The sequence below is a fragment of the Haliotis rubra genome, unplaced genomic scaffold (genome assembly GCF_003918875.1).
Source record: "Haliotis rubra isolate DU_JTF1 unplaced genomic scaffold, ASM391887v1 Scf88, whole genome shotgun sequence".
NCBI lineage: Eukaryota > Metazoa > Mollusca > Gastropoda > Lepetellida > Haliotidae > Haliotis > Haliotis rubra.
The window spans coordinates 2,278,487-2,296,429 of NW_025767612.1; positions in this window are offsets into that span (position 1 = coordinate 2,278,487).

Sequence of the window (17,943 nt, forward strand, 5' to 3'; positions counted from 1 at the left end):
TTCTGACACAAGTCACCAGCACTGCGAGGTGTGTTGGCTGTTTCATTGTGCTGGGTGAGACGTTCCGCCATCTTCATATGTGTCGGTTTCTGGTGCCTCATCCCTCAGTAATAGTGTATCGCTTCATGTCTCCATGAGGTTTTTTGTACCGGCCGGGGAGGATGGGGATGAAGTGCTTTATATTCTGCCAAAAAAACACATCTAACGCATGAGATACCACCGAAATATGAGGTGTAACTGAAGATTAAGTGCTTCAACACATACATGACTTATCAAAAGTGGGAACAAAATCCGTCATTCTTTCCTGCTGATCCTTTTTGACAATGGAAAGCACATGATATCCTCCAGTCATGGGGTGGGTCTGTGGCATCAAAGTCAATTAAATTCCAGCAAGCAGCCATCTGAAGGAAGCCAAAACATCATTGTGGCAATAAAGATGGTGAATTTAAGTGACTGCTATGTTCTTCAAAGTTGCAGCACAAATCAGTATGCAGTATGAATGTTACACTGAGTAATAAATACCACGTATTCGGCTGTTACAGCGTTATTTCTGACATGTACATTGGCTGTGGCTATATACGACGACGTGTATATAATGCTCTTATATACACGACAAGATTCATGTCGTGCATATAACTCTGTTATATACACGACATGACGTATATATGTGTATATATGTCTGTTATATCCACCACAGCCCTTTTAACGTTTATATAATGCTGTCATTCACACGGCAACTAATTAAACTATATGTTAACCTCAGGATATATTTATGAGAAATTATAACTGAATGGGTAAAAACAATTCCATAATGACATATGAATATAAAATAAAGAACTATTTTTGCGCACCATCCAGTGTCGCTTCGATTTTTTGTCTTACAAATTTGAAGTCATGCTACAAATGTGATATGTAGATATATTTGTAATATATATTCGTAGTTGCATTGACGAGACTTTAATAAATGAATTTATTACAACTTATACATGAGATACATATCGTCGCCAGGATTATTAATAAATTAATGTTTACAGAACTATTTCGTGCTGCGAATTTATAAATTTATGAATAAAATCTAACACAAACGAAGCTCATTCAACGCATGTACCAGTTTTATTTTTAATATATTTGTACATGTGCATACATTGACGGAACGATGTGTGTGTAACAAAAACATTTTTTCTCGTAAATATTTCATGTCGTATTTGGCCTTAATAAGACAAACTAAAACTCTGCAGGGCAGCGTGTGACTAGTCATTTGTTTGGAGATAAAACTCTACAATTTTTAAGGCCGCGGCTACCTCTATATGAGTTAGAAAATCAAACTTTACAAAGTAGCGGGTACCTGTGTGTGTCAAGAGATGAAACTCCACAAGGTAGCGGTTACCTCTATAAATCTTTAGAGGTAAAAGTCTACAAGGCAGCTGGTACCTTTATGTATGCAAAGTATAACAAGGCGCAAGCAGAGAGTGTGCAGTTTTTAGTGCATCGTATATATATTTATACTTTTATGTATGTATGTGGGTGCTGTTTTTTTTGGGTTTTTTGTGTTATTCTAATAGTATGTAGCATTTGCATGTAAGTATGCATGTTTGCATGTATGTGAGTGTTTTCATATACATGTGCATGTAAGTGCGCGTAGGTAGCTTTTTGTGTTTGTATGTGTAGCCTACATATTGTGTGAGTACTTCATAGAGAGATAGTGTAAGCCTGTGGTTGTGTATGTGAATGCGTGATTACCGGATTGCTAATGTGGATGAATGCTTGATTGCGTGTATGCGTGAGTGAGTGTATGAGTGAGCGAGTGCACGATTGCGTGTCAGTGTGCGTGCGTCAGTGTGGTTCTAACTTCTGTGTGATTGTATTCTCTTATTTTATTGCTGTGATATTCTAGTATTTTAGTGTCTCATATGCCACACGCCCGGGTGCTTTTTATATTCAATGTACGTATTTATTACATTGTATTCCATTACAAAACCCCGTGACACTTTAATAAACATTTTCTCTGTATGTGTTAGGAGACACAACTCTAAAAGTCAGCGGGCACCGGTGTCTGTGTTAGGAGATAAAGTTCTACAAGGCAGCTGGTTCCTTTGTATGTGTGGAGATAACACTCTACCAAACAATGGGTACCTGCATGTGTGTTAGGAGATAACACTATGCTAGGCAGTGGATACCTCCATATGTGTTTGGAGATAAAACTCTTCAACGCAGCAGGTCCATGTGTGTGTAGGAGTTACACTTATGCTGCGCGGTACCTTTAAGAGTTGATCTTTAAGCGAATGACGAATGACAGCAAATGACGAATGGCCGATATTTCATATATAAAAATGCCCACTGCTCCCTCCCGCCATTCGTTATTCATGTTATGGTGTCTCGAAACGCATTGACGCTCACATAAGGTGGCATCGCATAATTCGACTTATGAATATTCTAAATAATCCTGCAAAGATTCTGAATGAAAATATTACAACGTTGAATGACAACAATTTGACATATTTTATTCCAAATAAGGTGTAATATGTTATGGATGACACTGATACAATATGATACAAATCTAACAGAATAGCCTACACTCATACAGGTTGAATGACACTAATAAACACGGCACAACACCGATACAGGTGGGATGACACTAATACAGGTGGAGTAACATACAGGTGGGATGACACTAATACAGGAGGAATAACATACAGGTGGGATGACACTAATACAGGTGGAATAACATACAGGTGGGATGACACTAATACAGGTGGAATAACCTACAGGTGGGATGACACTAATACAGGAGGAATAACATACAGGTGGGATGACACTAATACAGGTGGAGTAACATACAGGTGAGATGACACTAATACAGGTGGAGTAACATACAGGTGGGATGACACTAATATAGGAGGAATAACATACAGGTGGGATGACACTAATACAGGAGGAATAACATACAGGTGGGATGACACTAATACAGGTGGAGTAACATACAGGTGGGATGACACTAATACAGGAGGAATAACTTACAGGTGGGATGACACTAATACAGGAGGAATAACTTACAGGTGGGATGACACTAATACAGGTGGAGTAACCTACAGGTAACCTACAGGTGGGGATGACACTACAGGTGGGATGACACAGGTGGAGTAACTTACAGGTGGGATGACACAAATACAGGAGGAATAACTTACAGGTGGGATGACACTACATATAGGAGGAACTAACTTACAGGTGGGATGACACTAATACAGGTGGAGTAACATACAGGTGGGATGACACTAATACACAGGTGGAGTAACATACAGGTGGGATGACACTAATACAGGAGGAATAACTTACAGGTGGGATGACACTAATACAGGAGGAATAAGATTACAGGTGGGATGACACTAATACAGGTGGAATAACATACAGGTGGGATGACACTAATACAGGAGGAATAACATACAGGTGGGACTGACATAATAACTTACAGGATGACACTAATACAGGTGGAGTAACATACAGGTGGGATGACACTAATACAGGAGGAATAACATACAGGTGGGATGACACTAATACAGGTGGAGTAACATACAGGTGGGATGACACTAATACAGGAGGAATAACATACAGGTGGGATGACACTAATACAGGTGGAATAACATACAGGTGGGATGACACTAATACAGGTGGAGTAACCTACAGGTGGGATGACACTAATACAGGTGGAATAACATACAGGTGGGATGACACTAATACAGGAGGAGTAACATACAGGTGGGATGATACTAATATAGGAGGAATAACATACAGGTGGGATGACACTAATACAGGAGGAATAACATACAGGTGGGATGACACTAATACAGGTGGAGTAACCTACAGGTGGGATGACACTAATACAGGAGGAATAACATACAGGTGGGATGACACTAATACAGGTGGAATAACATACAGGTGGGATGACACTAATACAGGTGGAATAACATACAGGTGGGATGACACTAATACAGGTGGAATAACTTACAGGTGGGATGACACTAATACAGGTGGAATAACATACAGGTTGGATGTACATGTATCTGCCTTTCGGTTTCTCCTCAATTCCAGCACAAACGAAATGGCACCAACGGTCACAACCATTGCAGAGGACCCATTGATTTAACTTTTGCCTCTTTTGGGGATCGCTACAAAATGGTAGGTCGCAAATAGTGTCTCCGTTGTCCTTCATTTTCTTGACAAGTGTAGCAGCTGCAATTCCCCTGAAGTACTCGCAATGACACTGTCGGAATACACAGTACGGCATACCACTGAGTACCGCCACAGCATTCTGAAGCATATGGACAAATAAATCAAGATGTGTGTCAAGATTCCACTAATTTTGGTTAGTCCCCTTCACATATCATATTAATCTGTTTTTTTCAAATGTTTACTGAAAAAGTTAAATTATAACAAGACTTCTCAATGGATGTGTTTAAAACAATGTATTGAACAGCTATTTTTTTTACTTCATGGTTTCGTAACCTCTTTACCATAAGAACAAATACGCCACAGCTACTTCCATCCGTCTGTAGGCTACAGGACACTTCTTTTTCGGTCCAACCTGCATCCCCCGGATACCGTTTTTTCATAAACTCCCTGTAATATATATAATTTGAAAGGTATGCATGATGTAGAAACTCATATAATACCATAGCGTTTAACATTAAATACATTCACGAAGATATATTTTTACATTAAACACATAAATGATTGCGGTGGGTAAAATATCAGGCACTAGACTTAACATGCTCCTAAATGTACAGTACTGTAGTGTGATCTTTGTCCTGTCCACAGTTTGGTTGTGTTTTAGAGATTGTTCCCAAGAACATACCTTACTACAAATGTGGCAGAAGTCTTTAAAAAGTTTTAAATAAGGAGCATCACCCAACAGCAAAACTGCATATATATTTTCAATACGCATGTGCAACACATATGAGTAAAGAGGTTGTCTCTGCTGAATCATGGCACTATATTAATTTGCGACAATGGCGCCTAGACGACCAGCATGGCAAATAGAAAGAATATTAGGTAATTAGACAGCTACAAAATGTAATAAACATCAGAGAAGTTGCCAGACGACTCCAAACGGCATCGTCTCTGGCAGAGGTACAGACCATGGTGAAGTCAACTACCGACATGTTCAGGCTGACCAGCATTAACCACCAAAAATGATGACCATTATGTCATTGGGACAGGTTTATACCGGATTGTGTTCAGAACGTAAGTGTACAGGGAGACAAGAACCCTCTCATGTATACTTAAATCACGTTGTGAGACCATTTAATGTGGATGTTTGAATATTTGTTTGAATGAGTAGCACAACAAGTCAAATTGTCAGTACTTACCGCCAGTGTGAAATGTATCTCGTAGCTCTCACTGTAGACTTTATGGAATCCAGAATACTTATATCATGCGTCCTCATATTGGCAACCATAAGTATCCAGTGATGACTAGTGCAGATTGGCAGAAGGACCCAGTGGTATTCTGCAAGTGGTACCTATGTCAAAACCAAAACAGATTACTATCAGACCATTTTTTTCCCACAACAACCATAAAGTTTACCTATCATTAAAAAGCGATATAGCATTTACGTTCTATGCTATATACAAATATATACCTGCTCAAACATCCATCTGAAATCTCTGTTATCCCATTTCACCGCTAGGAAGGAGGGCAAAACAAACACTTCACTAGGACAGGATGTGTTTGCTTCTTGTGCAAGATATCCCAGAACTGCATGTATCATCTGCAACAAAGATATGAACTATGTGCAAAATGTCTATCAAATCATATAGATATGGGGTTATATATATATATTAAGTAAATAAAATAAATAAGTGATATAAATGTAATTTACAAACCCTGTCATTTAACCATCCTTCCTTTTGTAGCACCTTTAGGTCACCCAAAGTGATTGAATTATTTCCTATTCGGAACTTTGCATCAGATTTCTTGCGGGGGAGGACTGGACAGCTGTCATCTATCATTTCAGGATCTAAGGATTTGGGAGAATCATAGTTAGTTGGTATTGTTTCATCAATGCTTAGACTTTTCATGTACGCATATGCCAAAACCAGTGTCATCACATGAGCTACATCTGTGTTTCCTTCAATGTCAGAGATGTTGTGAAAGTTTTTCTTCAAACGGTTTAGAAGAATTGGAACAACATCTGACTCAAAGTCATTGTTGGGGTAGACCTCTTGAATTTCTGTCTCAAGGGAAAGAACCGGATTGTTGTAGGCCATGCTCATCTTGAATGAACCATCTGTAACTTTGATATATTTGGAATTTTCTGCTGCCTTGAAAAGCTTCTGTAGCTGCACTTCGGTTATCCTCTGGGCTAAAGTTGAGATGGCTGTTGATGTACTCATGTTTTCCATTTTCAGCTCCTTTCTTTTAGTTGTAGAGTCTTCGTGGCATGGTCTTTTCCTCTTCAGTCCAAGAGCTGTCTTCCTTTCTGGTGCTTGCCTATTGACTGTTTTCCGCAGCTGGAGACGCTGTCGAAAGTGGATCTTCTTGTTGGGGTCAATTACTTTTACTTTATCCGATATCTGCGACAAAGACTCAGTTGATAACTCAGAGGGAGAACTTGTGATACTTGAGACATCATGCTCCTGAGAGGCATCCTCATTCCGACGATGTTGTGTGAAAGGAGACTTTGTGATGATGACAGCTTCACCCTGGGCCCAGGCATTGTGCAAGAAGGTCAACTGATCTAACTTCTCTGAAAATTCTGAATTTGTTGATAGTGATACCGTCCCGGCAATTTCTTTTAGAATGGCCATGGCAGATATGTACTTGGAATTTGCAGTTTTTTGGAACTACTGTGCCCACTGAAGACTTTAGTTGTTTTGTTTGAACGTGTTCAGGTTCTGAGGAGGATGATGAAGAGAACATGGAGTAGGTGGAGGATGACGGTTCCAGTGATGTCGAGGAGGTCTGAGGAGTTCTTCTAAAAGTTCCAGTAGTGCAAGGATTTCTTTTGTGCCACCTCTCTGCTATCCATGACTGTTGTAAAACGATGTCCTTTTTCTGGATGACCATGAATGCGTACCTGCAAATCATCACCATCGTCTTAGAAAAAGAGCAAGAGCAGGCGCAGCCATTATCCGTTAAAGAAACATTGTATGATTCTGTATCAGCCATAGTCACTGTATAATGCCCGTCCTTCTCGCCATCTTTCATCTCGGCAACAGTAACACGCTTTTTTGCTTTGTTCAGTTCTTTGGCCATATGGTTTGCAGCATAACCCGTGCTTAGTGAAAACAGTCTGTCAACAAGTGGCGATCTTTCTGTTAGATCATATGACTGATGTTAGAGGTCATGGAAACAATGGCCTTCGTAGAACTCTGGTCACTTTTAAATGCACTGTAATCATACAGGAACTTCAGACACCTGTCCAAAGCAGTATTTTTCGAAAGACTGCCCTTCAGTTTTGATGGAAACTTTCAATATAATTTGTAGTTTTATTGCCAAAATTGGGCAGTGTTTGGCGGATGTAAAAGGCCCATCTGGTTAGACATTGATCCCAATGGTCTGAAGTACACAAACTTTGCATCTTCAACTTCAGTTTATCATACGTTTCCTGTGAATTCGAATAAGTGATTTCCTGCAGAGTTTTCCTAATTTTGATCTTGTGCTCTTCGTCTATCTCCTCTTGATTAAGGCGCCTTTTCATAGCACAGTGGATGTGCCAGATGCAGAGCTGGATTGCAACGCCAGGCATGGTCTCTTCGATGGCACCAATCTCACTAAAGTCCTTGTCGATGAGGATTACTTCAGTTCCTGTACTGCTAAGGGCATTGTTTACGACAAACATGTCCAGAAACTGAGTCATCATGTCCTTCTTCTCTGAGCAGATCAGTCCATGAGCCACGACTTGACCACAACCATTGCCATCGACCACCATTAGAGATGTCAAATGCATATTTTGTTGTTAACTTTGTAAGTTGTGTCAAGTATAAGTTCCTCCGGATACTTTGAGTAGTTTGCCTTCATAGAAGATGACTGCAGGTAAATTAAGTCTATGATGTTATTTTTGTTGACAGTTAATGTTACAATCGCTTCTGCGTCATCTTCCAGTATTGTATTGATGACATTCAGTAGCCTTGTATCATCTTTGTCTCCTCTGTTTTTGACGTTTTAAATGTCCTTGGCTTGTAAATGTTTTCCGGAAAGAGATGCCAAGTATGTACCTACTTTCGAAGCACGGATGTTGATATCTAACATCTTACTGGCCATTCTCTTTTCTTCTTCAGTCAATCTTCTCTGCTGTGGACGAAATAAACAATGGATAATATATAAACAACCTTTAAGCAAGAAGGTGCTACACATGTCATTTCTGTCATTTTACTACAGATTCAAAGCTGAAGTATACATGGTGTCTAAGAAATTCTTCATCACGTGTTTCACATTACCAGATTTTGAAGTAGGGAACCAGCCATGAAGCTTTACCATGTTAACAATAGCGTACCTCTGGATAGGACTTGAATATAGCCTCTGATGCCTCATAATTATGTTCTTCCACTAGGTTTTTTACCACCAGAACATCCAAGTCACGATTCCCTATGACAGATAATTTAAAGGGAGCAGTCCATCTTGTAATGCTGTACATTATTTCTTAACATGCAATAAATACATGGAATTATGACAAAAATCATTCTTTTTAAAGGGATTTAGTATCAACACATTTAGTATTATAACGGGAGCGTGGTGGGCGAGCTGGCTAAGGCTCGCGATCCAGCAAGCTTGAGGTGTCGGGATCGAGCCCACCTATGCAGAATCTTTCTGAGTTGTAACAACCCCTAGTGTACAGTACACGGTTACAGACCGGGAGAGCCACATTTCCGAAACAGATAGTCTAAATTGATGTGGCTTTCCCCGGCAATAGTTATGGTTGCGTGAACATGGAATGTGGCTCTCCCGGCTATGCTGTCAAAATATGATTAGTGAATATGGTATTTAACAAAACAAGGCATGTTTCCTCATAACTTTATTCAGATCACAACAGGTTTTGTTTCTATAATTAGCACAATATAATATACTAATAGGTATATTACATATAATAATAATATCACAAAATAATAATAAATCTTAATCTGTAAAACATAATAATAATGATAATGGTTTAGTTTGCTTCCATGTGTACAAACAGATAAAATGGCGTAAGATCACGAAACATTCTTGTTTACACCTCCTACTGCAGATGAAGGAGGTCGCCCACATGGTCCGTATGCTCCATGTCACTCAGGTGTTGGCTCAGAAGGTTGGTCTTCAGTGATGCAATGCAAGCGTCAATGGTTCTGTATTTCTTTCTCCGTGAAGGTGCTGTCCACTGGTCAGATAGTCTCAGGACAGCAACCTCTGTGAGAGACTGCTCACGCTGAAATAACTTTACTATCTCGTAAATGTTAGGGTGGCACTTCTGGACAAGTCTGTTTACCTTATTGTGCCATCCTTTTAGGTTCTTGTTAGATTAATCTTAATCTAGGAACAGTATTTTACCGGTATTGCGATGTCATTGAACGTGTTCATTTTAAATTCCTTAAATTAGCTACCGGTCTTAGATAAAACACCCCGAACTTTATGGTTTATGGAGAACTTGAAAGACAACTTATTCAGCTCCAAATCTCTAAACGATTAATTACTTATTGGTGCAAATTGAAATTTTTCTCATCCAAACAACAATATAGCAGCTTTCATTCTAGAATATAGTATGGATGATGCTCCCTGGCTAAATCATGTGAAACATATATTTTGTAAATGCGGCTGTATTTGTAAACCCCTTTCATTACACTCAATCCTAGTGGATCATATCAAACTCTTATTCAATCCTGAAAGACCAGTTTTTACAATCATGGACCAGTGAAATGAATAATTCATCTTAAAGGATAATATTATAAGATTTTTAAAAACTCACCTTCACTCGACATATACCATTTTGAGTAATAAACAATGAGTGAAGAAGCTAAACGCCACGCTTGTGAGTAGGAAAGATTATTAGTTTCTTGTGAAATAAAAATTATACATGGAGACACTCTTTTACCGATTACGCTAATCCATTAATTAATTAATCTATTGGAAATGTGGCTTTACCGGCTTCAGCCATGTAATTGAAATGTGGCCTTCACGGCAATAGTCATTTATTAAATGTGGCTTTCCCGGCCTGTCACCCAGTACACAACCCTGTGCACCTACAAGAACCCACGAATGCGTTGGTATATGACCAGATGGTGGGCACATGAATACGTGAAAACACCTAGTTGCAGGTACAGCAACGTGCAGTAAATTGAACAAAAGTACTGTGACTCTGTGTCCCAGTCCATTCAGCTGGGAATGGGTACCTCGTAAAGATGAGAAAGCCGCAATAACTCGGTGCACCTATAGTGGCTGCAAGAGTTGTAAGTTCCCCGATAATACGATGTACCGTTGAGATTGCAGTGGATACACTTGTTTTGTACCAGATACCTACTGCAGTGGATACACTTGTTTTGTACCAGATACCTGTGCAAAAAAGATTATTCCCATATTTGAATGCGAAAGCAATAAAACACAACACAGGTAAAGAAAAAGTCATCATTCCTGTAGCCCCCGTCCCCATAACCCCCTGTTGTTACAAGCCACTAGACCCGTGAAGATCCGGGGTAGAATAGGTCTTCAGTAACCTATATGCTTGCCACAAAAGGCGACTATGCTTGTCGTAAGAGGCGACTAACGGGATCGCGTGGTCAGGCTCGCTGACTTGGTTGACACATGTCATCGGTACCCAATTGCGTAGATCGATGCTCATATTGTTGATCACTGGATTGTCTGGTCCAGACTCGATTATTTACAGACCGCTTGTAGCTGGAATATTGCTGAGTGCGACCTTAAACTCAACTCACTCACAACAAGCCACTAATTTGTACCTCGCTTGGCTGTTCTGTCAGCTGTACTCACTCCCCCGCAACTGGATTAACTGCTACTATCAATTATCTCGTTAGGTTGGGTGTTGGTTTTGATTAGGTGACTCCCGGTACTTAGGGAGATAATGGGCACAATATTAATGTCTGGAGCCCATTTCTGGTGTCCCCGCCGTGATACTGCTGGAATATTGCTGAACGCGGCATAAAACTAAACTCACTCACACACACACTGAAAGGTTTATCATCCGGAGAAGATGGGATTCAAACAACAATTTAAAAATTTATTCTGTGATTGTATATGATTTATTCATGTTTTTTAATCAATATTGTCAAATAAATATAACTAAATCAGTTTTTACTACAAAAGGACTTTTTGACTTGTAACAACAGGGGGCAAGAGGTGTGGAGTCAAGAACACACAACACAAGTGAAACATATTTATGTCATATATTTTTAATGCAACAAAAAATCAATGTCAGGAATGATTGTGATTATTATCCTTTGAGGAAATAAAAGTTAACAGGGCTTCGTAGACTGTGTAAATGGGCATGTCCTTCGCACCCATTTCATCATTGCTATTCCAAACACATACAGAACGAGAACAATAAATATTGAGGGTAAGTAATTAAACTTGGCATTCGCTTACAAATATGTACGGAATGCCTGAATACATTGCGGGGATGAGTTCGGTCGATCCTACTATAGGACCACATGACCGAATGTCTTGACTGGGAGTAATATATAAATTAATATATGTATTTAAGCAGAGCTACAGATAACCTTTTGGAGTATGTACTCGCTTATACTCATCCCAATTGGGTATCCTAATTTTCCTTTGAGTAACTAAAAAATCGTACTCATCTTACTCAAACTCAATTGGGTATTTTACTATTTCCATTAACTTTAAAAATACAATAAAGTTTAAATGTTAGTGTTTGTTATTTATATTTGATCTGTAATATGAGAAACGATAAGAAAGACTACAAGTTGCCAAGTTCATGTTCTGAAATAGAATGTCTCAATATCATGTTATTTTATTTATTGACCTTTTCTGTGTGTATACATGTAAGATCACATTTATTGAGTATTTGCAAAAAATCAAGCGTACTTATTTACGCAAGAGTCTTAATAGGAATTGAATTTTCACATAGATATTTGCTTAATTTACGCACATACGCAGCTTATCTGTACCTCTGATTAAGACATTCGAGTACCAAAATAATGCGATATGCGAGACAGGGCCCAGTTTAATGTAACGCTTGTTCTCCGGCGGTACAAGGGTTTGTAACCGGTTTACAAGCAATCTACCAATCACAGCGCGTGTTGCAAACCGGGGTTGGAAATTATCCAGTCGTGTATATTGTACCACAATATACACGACGTCGTGCATATAGACGATTCTTGAACGCTCACACCATGAAAGGGCCGTATTAGAACAGAGGTTACGTAGGAAGATATGACAGGAGTAACCTCTGTGGGAAGAGAATGTCTCCCAGTAAAAAAACTCAATATCTTTTAATATATAGTGCCGTCGCGCATAATGAATGTGACAACAGATATTTCAAAAGGGTGACATTTTGTGCGAAACTGGGGTCTGTTCTGAGCTGTCTGAGGTAGTAATTTTGTCAAATTTCTGATAACCGCTGAAAGACCAGACTATGAAAACAGGTACATTTAGCTGTGATGGCTTAGTTAATTTACAAATATAAAACGTTACTGTACAAACGTTACTACAAACATATTGAAATGTTTCAAGCCATTACAAAACGTTTTCTGCCGTCTTATTCCAACATATCTAAGATAAAAATATTCGATTTAAGTATTCGTCTATTCGACAAGTGAAGATCCGGGTTAGAATTGATCTTCAGTAACCCATGTTTGTCGTAAGAGGCAACTAACGTGATCGGGTGGTCAGGCTCGCTGACTTCGTCGACCTGTGGAGATCCGGGTTAGAACTGATTGTCAGTAACCCATGCTTGTCGTAAGACGTGACTAACTTAATCGGGTGGTCAGACTCGCTGACTTGGTGGACACAATTCATCGTATCCCAGTTGCGAAGATCGATGTTCATGCTGTTGATCACTGAATTGTCTGGTCCAGATTCGATTATTTACAGACCACCGTTATATAGCTGGAATATTGCTGAGTGCGGCGTAAAACTAAACTCACTCACTATTCATGTATTCGCTGCAGTCCGACTAGACATATATTAACCTGGAAATCCGGCGTTTTACGCCGCTTTTAGCAATATTCCAAAATATCACAGCGGGGACACCAGAAATGGGCTTCACACATTGTACCCACGTGGGGAATCGAACCCGGGGCTTCGGCGTGACAAGCAAAAGCTTTAACCACCGCCCACTATAATATAAGACCGACATCTAAGACATTGGACAATACATACACCCTTGTGGAACATAGCTCTTGGATATCTGTGTAAACGGGATTGTCTCCAATAATGGGTTAGAGAGGTATTGTTTTACGCCGCTTTGGGCACTATTCCAGCAATATCAGATTGGAGGACACCAGATACGGACTTCACACATTGTACCCATGTAAGGATCCAATAACGGGTTTGCAGCGTGACCAGCGAACGTTTTAACCATTTGACTACCCCACCACCCCATGTCTGGATTAACGGGGTTGTGTATTCTGTATAACAGTGAGTCGTCAATAGATCCATAGCTTCAACTTCTACTGACACGATGATGGCGATTCATATTCCAAAAATCAATACCTCCCTCAGGCATGACAATGTTGCAGGGCATTATCGTAATAAAAACATCAATAATATGGTATTATATAACATCGGAGTGGGTCATAAAGAAATTACTATGATGTCGAGAGACAGTTCAATGGAACCATTAAGAATATATGGAGGTTCATATCAATAAGTCGTGATAAAACAGTTATTAAAACATTTAATTGAAAGAACAAAATCGAATGACACAACTGTTTTCAAGTTGGCTAGGTAGACTCTCCAACGTCTAGAAATGGATGGATGGGTGGGTGGATGGTTGGATGAATGATTGAATGTATGAATGAATGATGGATAGTATACACCCCCTCCCCCATAAAACAAAACAACAACAAAAATATTTTTAAACACCTTCAACAACAACAACAACAACAACAAACAACAAAAAACCAAAACCAAACAAACCAAACAACCAAACCAAACCAAACAACCAAACCAAACAAACACACAAAAAGCAAAACAACAAAACCTGGTCAACTCGGCCGATTGCACAAAGCGACTTCAGCGCTACGACAATCACGTGCCTGTAATATCGTATTATAGCTTAGCGAAAAAGTAGCTTTGTGAATTCTAGTGGAAAACCAATTTCACAGCCGTTAATCCCCACATAGCCAAAAGGTTAAAGCGTTAGCTCATCACGCTGAAGACCCGTGTTCGATTCCCCACATGGGTACAATGTGTGAAGCCCATTTCTGGTGTCCCCTGCTGTGATATTGCTATAATTTTGCTAAAAGCGGCGAAAAGCTAAACTCTCACACACTCTCACATACTGTACGTATCTCTGTGTGTACTCAGGTAATTTCACAGTGGTTTGGTGTGTTGGTTTTGCTGCAGTTTGACAGTCGAGTGCTAAATAAAGTGCTAAAGTCAGCTATGTATGCCCATTCTTTTTATTTTGTTAAAGCTAGTGAAAAAGTATATATATAGTTTTATGCCCCTTACACTATACAAGCAAGGACGCGACGGGGGACATCAGATATGGGTTTCGTATACAAAGGTTAGTACTGTGGGAATCGAACCCAGAACTGGGGCATGACGAGCGAACACATTACCCACTGAGCTACCCAACCGAGATAATGGTTGCCGTGCATTCGATTAAATACGGATTGATCAAGTTACATTGTAAGGACTTAGTAGTGAAATAACAGCTACGTAATAATCTACACACATTAAACATTCCAGATCAATGGGCCTCTTTCTTAATCATCTGATCCTGTATGGAAACTAGATCCCGTGTGAGAAGGGGCTGATTAATGCAATATATCAACACATATGCCCCTATGAAGAATTGTGATCGGCTAGCCAAATGTAAACATTATCAGTATGTACTCGCACCGCTACCTTACTGTATATCCAAGTTAAACATGGCGACATAGCGAGGTTGGCACAACAAACGCTTGTCGCGAAGGCAGTTTCTAACACGCTTCAGTGAAGGTTCCAGACCAATAGCTAGCCGATACATACTTGGTAGTGTACAGTCAAGACCGAACACGAAACAGAACTACCCATGCCTAACTGTTGCATGTTCAGTTGGGTTTGAATATCTGCGTGTGTAGTCAGGTAATTTTCAAAGTGGTTTGCCTTGTTGGTTTGCTACCGTTTGACAGTTAGACATGAATGGGTATAAAGCGCTAAAGTCAGCCTAACATGCCAGATATGTATCATCATTACAAAGGTATACTAGTGTCTGCTTTCAGAGCACGACCTGGAAAAGCTAACGTTGTTGATTAATGATTAATGCGATCGGCTTCGTAAAGGTTGAACACAATAGCGACGGGTGAACTTTGATTACAACTTGCACCTGTCACATGGGTTATTGAGGCTAAATTGGCTAATCAATGTTCGCTGTCTTTTCCGACAAGAGTGAAGAAGCAAGCTATCACAGCCTGTGTGGTTTGAAAGAAGGGTGAACTGGTATGGCAAGATGGCTGAAATAGCAGACGACATTTACCTTAAGCCGTAGCTGACTGACTTTGGGAAGCCTACCTAAACAGAATGTGTGGACCTAAGGAATGAATGCACCTTCGAGGGACGTCTGTCACGGAACTGATCTCACGGACACTGGGCTGTACAGATGTATTAAATCATGTAATACCGCATCGGCTCTGTTATGTATTGAACAAGGGGAAGATGTACATTCAAGGTGTAAGCTTACAGGAAGGACGTATTTGCATCTTGTGATTCTAGCTGCACGGTCGACGACTGAGAAACAGTATGTACCGTTTGTTTATTTGTTGTCTAATTCCGAGATCGATTTGGATCGTCGTGACAACGATGGGCAGACAGCTCTGCAACTCTCAATCAAAGGCAATCTACTTCAGATGATGGTAGCTGTGCTGAAATGTGGCGCAACGGCGGATTCGGACGACGAAGAACTTATAGCCAAACACGCAGGGTATTTCGCGGCAGAGTATCGGTGTTCGTTCAGGAAGTTCTCCCCGGGTTTGTGGCAATCGGTTGCAGATAACAACAGATTCCGGGTCAACAAACTAGTCAAGTCGTGGTGCAGAGTCAACATCAGCAAGGGCAAGAACAGTTTGATAGAATTTGCTAAGGAGAGCGGAGCAGACGACAGCCTAATTCAATTGCTAATCAAGAACGAAGCATCGATTGAGTTCGCTCATGCGACACTTGCAGGAGATGAGGAAAGAATGAAGGTATTATTATGCAATGGATCGGTGGACCTGGCGACGCAAGATCTGTCCCACAGAGACAATTTCTTTGGCGCCTATACTCCATTAACTCTCGAGACTGCAGCAGTCAAGTATGGACACAGACATGTCCTCCCTCTCATTTCTGGACACGCATCAACTTCAATATCCTCTGAAACAAAAGACAACCCCAGCTCGGTCGTCTGCGCCATCGTTTGAACCAAACCATGACACTATCCCCAGGGTATTTTTGGATAAAGATAACTTGTCTTTCCAATGATGCGATCATTATGATACAGGAATTCAGGTATGGATTCGTTCAATGCAACGCTGTGTTGGTTATACATTAGCGTCACTGTTAAAAGGTACAGTTTTTATTACAAATATGTGTTTTTTTGTTCAAGTAAGATTTTAAATAAGTGATATAAGCCTGAATATATTCTGAAAATTGAAACGCTTTATTGAGGGTGTAAAGAAAGGTGGAAATCCCTCTTTGGCATATATACTTTTGATTAGAGGTATTATATATGTTTGTTGCGATTGAAACATAAAAATGTTTGTTGACGATCGGATCCCATTGATATTTCGACAATTTGTTTGGACGTAGGTACACAAATCAGTCTGAATACATCGTATCTCGATGGTGTTTAACTTACTGGGGCGTGAAATGGGGGGTTATTATGTTCTTATCTATTGATCCATGTCCATATCTTGTTACGCATTATTGGACCGAATGAAATGTTTGTGTTTTTGTTCAGGTAAAATTTTAATAAGTGATTCAAGTGTGAATCAATTCTGAAAAATAAAACGCTTTATTAAGGATGCTAAAGGGGGGTGTATATTATAAGTTGTTCACTGGTCACGATGGGTGCATGGGTTGATGTACCCTCGATGTTTGTTTATGTTCCCTGAGCCCGAAGGGCGAGGGGAACATAAACAAACATAGAGGGTACATTAACCCATGGGCCCCGAGGGACCAGTGAACAACGTATTTATCTTACCGAACACCTCAATGTTAATTTTGAATTGTTTGAAGCACGGGTACAAATCATTTTGTAGCCATCGCTAGATTTTGCTGACAAGAAAACAGATTTTGGTACATATACTTTTTGATTAGAGGCATTATACATATGTGTTGTGGTTGTTGCATAAGGCTTGTTTACGTTGGATCGAATAGGATTCCATCGATATATCGACGATTTGTTTGGGCCTAGAGTATATACAAATCGGTCTGAATACGTCACGTCTCGATGGAGTTAACTTTGCTATCGAGGGGCGTGAAAGGAGGTTATTTATGTACTTATTTATTGATCTACGTGCGTCACGTGCTAAGCAATATTGGAACGAATCACACACATACCTCACCAGCAGTATTGTGTGCGAGGCACCTTCCAGTCTTCCGTAAGAACCTTATATCGGAAGACTTTCAGCAATAGATTAATAATTTATTTGTATTCTGGACGCTTGTGTGGTGTTGTTGATATACACAGAAACTGTAATACCGGTTTATATTCACTCCGTTGAGCTCATGTTTTAAGGTATATATGCAAAACTACAATCGATACGTGTATACATGGTTGTCTTCTCACTGAGTTGCTTAGTGCTATTGCGT